The 8,037-nt window shown below is 35.6% G+C and overlaps 1 pseudogene; it reads left to right on the top strand.

Moving 5' to 3' along the window:
- Nucleotides 1–1,206: 1,206 nt before the first annotated feature.
- LOC110667526 (glutamate receptor 2.8-like) lies at nt 1,207–6,515 on the top strand (annotated as a pseudogene).
- The last annotated feature ends 1,522 nt before the right edge of the window (nt 6,516–8,037 follow it).

Below are 8,037 nucleotides of genomic sequence, written 5' to 3'. Positions count from 1 at the left end.
CCTAGGTATAGGGGGGACTCTGCCGGATTTTCGGCACGACTTAGGACGTAATTGGTCTTTTCTTTGTTTGTATTGAGTCAGATTGTATTAAATAAATGTAATATGATTGTCAGGTGAGACGATGACCTTCTTCCTCCGCCCGCCCACGGTGATTGTCGTCAAGTCTGTGAGTAGAATATTAATTTTAATTGTAATTTCGATATTATTATATGTTCAGCATGCCCATGCATCACTTATATGCATATATTTATGTAGTTAAACTCTAGGCACGATTTTTGATGCATTGATAAATGTTAAAGTGCCATGTATGTTGTTGTGGTAATTTGGAGCAGTGTGCGTGCGTTGGCGTGCGTGTGATGTGGTGTGGACTATGGATAGGACGGGTAGACACGGCTTGAGTTCTTCGCTGGGACCCGGTCCTTCGGGGTAGACACGGCTTGAGTTCTTCGCTGGGACCCCGATTTGGTATTTAAGTGGAAGTCCAAGCTGAGTTCTTCGCTGGCACCAGGTTGGATTTAAGAGAGCTGTATAGGGGATCAGCTCCCATATATTATGATTGATGTTACAGGGTGCGTGAGTGCTCCAAATTACCTTTGTGATGTTATGATGTGAAAATGATGTGGATGTTGCATTTCACTCTACAGGGTGCATTAGATTTAGATAGTTATAGAGATTATGGTTAAAATTGATATTTTACTCTCTGAGTCGAACGCTCACTCCTGTTCAAAAATTTTTACAGACCACAGGAGGATATTTTGTTCTGGGTTAACCTGCTTTTCTACTTCGCAGGTTGTTTATTTATTCTTGTGTAATTTTAATTACTCCTAGAATTTCCGCATGTGTTAGCAGTAATTATTTGAATTTGGTCTGTAATATTATATTCATGTTGGACCTGTAAACTTAATATTTTAAGTCTGTTTTGATGGATTGGATGAGGGAACTGAGCTCCCATTTATTTTTATGTTGATGAGTATGTGGAGGGTGAGCTGAGCTCCCCAATTGACTATATTGTGTTTACAGGTCGGGTGAGTCAAAAACTCCCCGTTGGTAAGTCCATTTTATGGCCGGACTCTGTCCGTTTGTTTTCTTGATATTGGGCCCAAATGGGCCTTAGAGTTGGGTTAATGAACAGTTAGGCTTACTACGGGCCTCGGGGGCTTTAAGCTGGCCCAGGTCCTAGTGCCGGTCCGGCCCATAGGTTGGGTCATGACAGGGTTGAGCTGCATCAACATGTCCATCTCTGATTTTTATGCAAAACATTCTCACTACAAAACCAGGCTGGTCCTCCATGCCAGGGACTCCAAGAATGATGATGTTGGTGCAGCTGCAGCAGGTTAGTTTCCCTCTCTGACAGAGTCCATATATATATATACATCACATGTTCATTCTAGTATTTATTTTATTTGCTTTATTATCCTTTTCATATATAATCTCAAATAAAGGTGGCAAATTCCAATGAGTTGATATTAGGGTTAGGTTCATTTGCGCTCTCTGCTTACAAGTCATCTCAGGTATCGTCTTTTTTATTTTTTATTTTTTATTTTTTTAATGTGGATTCTGGTCAAGTTATGTTTCATGTCCAATTTTATTGGTAAGGACGATCAACATGTTGTTATTATACTAGCGAGAATTTTGGTTGGTTTACCACTTATAGAAATACGTAAGCAAGCTTTTAAAGTCTTGTTCATGTCCTGGAAATTTTTTCAAAAATCATCAAGAAATGGTCACAACTGGATTGGGGCTACAAAAGAACAAAAACAGGGAAGATGCACCTTCTGCTAACGGAAAGTTCCCACACTACGCATAGAAAGTTCAAAACTTTATTAATAGGTGTATTCTATGTTCCTTTTATTAGAAGTAATATTATTTTATTATAAAAAATATGATAATTTAATAAAATTTTACAATTTATATCATGTGAATTTCGTAAATTAGTACTTTTTTATATGAAATTATTAATTACAAAAATTCACTAACTTAGCAAAAAAAAAAAAAGTTTCTCAACCAAAAAAATATAATATTTTTTTAAAAAAATTAATAGATGAATTATATATAACAAATTTTATTAAAAAAGTATAAAAACAGATTACTCATTCATTGTGTTAAATTAAAATAATTAATTACATTATATATAATTTTCGCAATAATTATTTTTTTCATTAAGTTATAAATTTTTCGTAATTAATTGATTTGTGAAAAATATATTAATTTATAAAAATTACATGAGATAAATTACAAAGTTTTTCAAAATTCTTTTATTTTTTTTGTAACAAAATAATTTTACATTGTAATAAAATAAAGTAACAATATTTTATAAAAAAATAAAAAAAAACAAAGTAACAATATAATACACCTCATTAATAAATGAACAATAAAACAACTACTAGATGCATCATTAGCCTCTGTATGTCAAATATACAAGTATCTATCTCATGAGAATTTATTCAATTTATTCAGTGCAATCGTTTTATGTATAACAGATATGCTTTTATCGTTGATTATAATAGGATCCCTATGAAATTTACTATTATCTGATCATATGATTAAATTTCAAATATCAACTAGCTCATTAAAAGTTCTTAAAATCACCAATAACGCACTTAATTAATATTAACATCCACTCCAGCTAACATAATCATCTAACCAATGAATTTTTAATTTAATGGTATTAGAGTCATTATTATATCTAAATTTAAATCTGAAGTATTTGAGTTGTCTCAAACTCCTAGCTTGAGCCAACAACAATAACTACTAGTTAGACATGATGAACATAGGAAACTAGTTGGGGATTAAGCCTTATTTGCCTCATTAAAACATAATTACGTAATTAATTGCATAATAATCCATGCGAGAAAAAAACTCTGAATTTTTTTTTTTCCATTAATCTCCACTGATTATAAAAACAAGAAATCGACTTTCAGTATTTGACATTCTTATCTCGTTTGTAAATGCAGCTTTGGACTTGATAAAAAACGTTAAAATAGAAGCAACCATAGGGCCAGTAACATCTATGCAAGCCAATTTTGTAATTAAACTTGGAGAAAAAGCTCAGGTGCCCATTATATCATTTTCTGCATCAAGTCCTTCTCTTGCTTCCATTCGCAGTCCATACTTCTTTCGAGCAACGCTAAGTGACTCTGCTCAAGTGAATGCCATAAGTGCAATTGTTCAAGCTTTTGGATGGAGGGAAGCAGTGCCTGTCTATATTGACAATGAATATGGAGTGGGAATCATGCCTTATCTAACCGATTCTTTGCAAGCAGTTGATACCAAAGTCCTCTACCAGAGTGCCATTTCTCCATTTGCCACCGATGATCAAATTCTTGAAGAGCTTTGCAAGTTGAAGGCAATGCAAACTAGAGTTTTCATAGTGCATGTGTCACCCCATCTTGGCTCGCGGCTATTTACCAAAGCCAAAGAGGAGGGAATGATGGGTAAATGCTATGATTGGTTAATGACATATAGGATGGCCGATTTCTTGAATTCCATGGTTTATTTTGTTATTGAATCAATGCAAGGAGTATTGGGGGTTAAACCTTATGTTCCAAGATCCAAAAGAGTTAAAAATTTTAGGGTTCAGTGGAAAAAGAAATTTCATCATGATCATCCTGACTTAATTGATGCTGAGTTGAACATTTATGGACTTTGGGCTTATGATGCTACAATTGCATTAGCCATGGCAGTTGAGAGAGTAGCTGGAACTATGAACTTTGGCTTCCAAAAGAGAAATATTTCTAGCAGCTCAACAAATCTTGAAACCCTTGGGGTCTCTCAGATTGGTCCAAGCCTTCGTCAAGCATTATCAAACACCAACTGTAGAGGGATTACAGGAGACTTTCTCTTAATTAATGGGCATTTAAAGTCATCAGCTTTCCAGATGGTTAATGTGGTTGGTGATGGAGCAAGAAGGGTAGGCTTTTGGTTACCTGGAAAAGGACTTGTCAAAAGATTGAAGACAACAACAGCAAATACAAGTAAGAATTATTCTGCTAACAACAGTACTACTCTTACAACTATTATATGGCCAGGAGATACAGCTTCAATTCCCAAGGGTTGGGAGATTCCAACAGATGGTAAGAAATTGAGAATAGGAGTACCAGTGAAGGAAGGTTTCACTCAATTTGCGAATGTGACAAGATATCCAGGTACAAACACCTCAAAGTTGAAGGATATTGCATAGATCTTTTTGATGCTGTGGTTGCTGAATTACCATATGCTGTAACTTATGAGTACGTCCCCTTTGCCAATCCAGACGTTAATAGTGCTGGAACGTACAACGAGTTGATCCATCATGTCTCCTTGGGGGTAAAACTCCTTTTTAGTTAAATTCCTATTCATTTCTTTAAATTAGTAATCTAATCAGTTCCCTTTCTTATCAATTAGGGTTTTGCTAAGAGCATTTTAAGATTTTTTGAAAATGCTGAATGCATCAGGCCTATGTGAAAGATTTAGACATAATCTCGGTATATATAAGCTTGTCCAGGACATTATAGTGAACATAAATTGATCCTTGTTATTGTATGCAGATCTTTGATGCTGCTGTTGGAGATATATCAATTGTGGCCAACAGGTCCTTGTATGTCGACTTTACTCTGCCTTATATGGAATCTGGCCGAGAATCAATATCAATGATAGTGCCACTTACAAAAGATGTGAGCAAAAATGCTTGGGTTTTCTTGAAGCCTCTGACATGGGATCTTTGGTTGCTAAGCTTGGTATTTTTTATTTTCATTGGATTTGTAGTCTGGGTTTTTGAACACAGAATAAATGAGGATTTTCGAGGACTCCTTCTCACAAAGTTAGCACTAGCTTCTGGTTTTCCTTCTCTCTCAACCATGGTTTTTGCTCATAGTAATCTCCTTTCAATTCTTCTGAATTACTCTGTATCCTCTGCTATATGTGTATACTTAAATTAGATCTAATAATTTGTAAACTATATATTTACAGGGGAAAAAGTGGTGAGCTAGAATGGTGGTGATCATTTGGTGCTTCGTTGGACTCATTCTTAGTCAGAGTTATACAGCCAGTTTGTCGAGCTTTTTAACTGTTCAGCAATTCCAGCCCAGTGTTACTACCATAGATGAGCTCATTAAAAAGGGGGATTTTGTGGGCTACCAGAAGGGATCTTTTGTTAAGGAAACCTTGAAAAGCTTGGGTTTTGATGAATCCAAGCTTATGCCTTTTAAGTCTGCTGAAGAATGTGGCCAACTCCTTTCCAGAGGTAGCAAAAATGGAGGTGTAGCTGCTGCTTTTGATGGACCCACTACTATACACCTCATTCTTGCACAGAATTGCTCCAAGTATACCCTTGTTGAACCTACATCAACTTTGGAAGCCATTCGTTGGAAAAACGTTTCAAATATTCAAGAATTTAACACCGATGGTCTTGGCTTTGTGGGTTCTTTCCCTCTCCCCTGTATCTATTCTATGTCTTAAGCATGCTCATATTAGTGGTGACAAACGAATTAAATTGGACGAGTTCAGATTAATTTAGGTTACAGGTTTTTCGAGTCTTTTTTCTTGGATGTGTCCAGACTAATTTGATTTTTGGGTCAAAATTAGCTGCCTAGTTCTTATTGCATACTTTCTCATGTGGGTTTCTTGTGTTCTGTGGATTTCAGGCCTTCCCCATAGGTTCTCCTCTGGCACCTGATATTTCCAGGGCAATTTTGAAGGTAACAGAGGGAGACAAAATCAAGGATATATGGGGGAAATGGTTTGGTGATCTGAGTACCTGTCCAGATCGCTGCAACTCTGTTCGTTCAAATAGGCTTGGTCTCAGTAGCTTCTGGGGACTATTTTTAATTGCTGGAATAAGTTCATTTTTGGCTCTAATAATATACACTGGGATGTTTATATACCAAAACAGAGGAATCCTGATGCCCTCTGATTCCAGAGTTCCAATGTGGAGTAGAATTCTTCATTTGCTCAAAATCTTCAACCAAAAGGACTTCAAATCCCACACTTTGAAGAAAAGCATAGTAGATGATGTACGTGGCATTACTGCTCCTGCCATGGAAGTAGCGTTACTGTTCCTGTTACGGAAGTGGCATTACAGATCTTCATGGAACGCAACGAACACCTTCTGCAGAAGATGTTTATCATTATCAAAATGAGATAACTTTTTGTGGAGAGGAAGCACTACTCATTGAGCACACTGAGACAAGTCAAGAACACTAGCATGATCTAAACGCACAATTGTACTGTTTGAATGTGTCAGACACTCCTGTAACTTAATTTATCAAGATTATTGATTTATCAGGTCCAGCAAGTCTCTAAGGTCCTGAACTTCTAAATTCATTAATTACTTCACAAGAAAAAAAATACAAATTTTGACTTCTATCCTCTTTTTATTAGGGTTTGTGCAAAAATATCTCCTCTTGAGATTTGAGTTTAAAACCTTCTGATTTTGGACATGATTCCTATTGAAGACTTGATAATTCCTGTAATCAATCGTCTCCATAGCCCTGTGGTATCTAATTGCAATGTGACGTGCTCAGAATCTGGCAATGAAATATGCTTTGCCATCTGTATTAAATTGCAAATCCTTTTAATACTGCTGCTACTATCTTATTTGAAGCTTTGCCCACTGTGTTATATATATATGGAAAAAAGAAAAAGAAAATCATTTCCTAATTATTTTCTGCCAAGTGCCAAGCAAAGAAACATGAAAACACTAGCCAGGAAAGCAAATGATGAATAAAATAAGAGCAGGGGAAATTTTACTGGAAATGTACCATAAATTAGATGCAATTTTGCCACTAGAACCCAATTAAACCCAAACTCTTATACACTAGGAGCAACAGCATTTCCTCCAGCCTCAGCTGGTGAGAAAGCCAAGAACATGAGAGCAGCCATAATCCCAACCGGAAATAAAAGAAGCAATAGAGGAGGAGGAGGCAAAGGAGGCAAAAGCAAGGGCAACACCACCATTGACAACGCAAGAACCGCCAGCAGTAAAACACTCACAAAGCCAAAACACCGCACCATAGTCTTGTCTCTATTGTTCTTGATGATCTTGTTGGCGCTCTGACCATTTCTTGCAAAAAAATGCAGCACAAAAATCAGTCCAAGAAACCAATGAAATCGTCTGGACTCAGTCCAAGAATACAACTTGTTTTAAAGAATATGATTGGTTTCTCGGAATTTAAACGTTCAGGAATCAAGAAAAAGAAAAGAAAGTTTCTATGGATGGTGAAGAGAAACCACGAATACCCGTTTTAGGAATGTCACGTAAATTTATAGAGGCATCAAGGAAAATAAGAGCCGTTGATCAGGCAAATGTGGGACCAAGTAAGAGGTTGAGATATCTGGTTTTGGAGCGTTAGTCCAAAACGGACAGAATCGAAGCAGCAGATCCCAATATATATTCAAGCTGATACGTCTAGGGAACAACTTGTGTACAATAATTCAAGATAATTTTTACGTTGTTTAAGAAGATAAATGAAGAGTTAATTTACATTAAGTGTTTGGGTTTTGTTGTTTTGTCTATTTTGGATGTTTGCTCTTTCTATGTATCTTTTTTTCTGATGACACAATGTGCTGAGATGGAATGACAAAAGAAAATCTCAATGCATGTCATTCGAAATAATTAATTAAAATAATTAATTAAATTTAAGATATGCAGGTAAATTTGCAATGAAAATGTCTTTCACATCAATCAATCATAAGACCTAACACGATTTACACCAAAAAAATATTGACCTTGCCTAATGAAATTTTGTTTGAAACACCATTTTCACTGTATTGGGTAAAAGTTAGAAACTTGTAGGATTTCAACTTCAAAAAAGATAGCTAATTAATGTCCACTCAAATGGATTCCATGCTATGAATGCATGAACTAAATTACTATACATTACTTGAGAAACATGGCTTCTTGTTGTACTTGTTTACAATTAGATTAGAATTGAAAAAGGGAAATAGTGTTAATAGAGAAATTTAATATTATTAGGTGTAAGTGAAAGAATAAATAAAAGTATCTTTCATTCTTTTCCTGACTTTCCACTGTTAAAAACTCTCAAAATTCATATGATCTTG

The sequence above is a fragment of the Hevea brasiliensis genome, chromosome 1, assembly GCF_030052815.1.
Source record: "Hevea brasiliensis isolate MT/VB/25A 57/8 chromosome 1, ASM3005281v1, whole genome shotgun sequence".
Taxonomy (NCBI): domain Eukaryota; kingdom Viridiplantae; phylum Streptophyta; class Magnoliopsida; order Malpighiales; family Euphorbiaceae; genus Hevea; species Hevea brasiliensis.
Note: the sequence above shows the minus strand (reverse complement) of the source record. Positions and strands in the feature narration are given on the sequence as shown.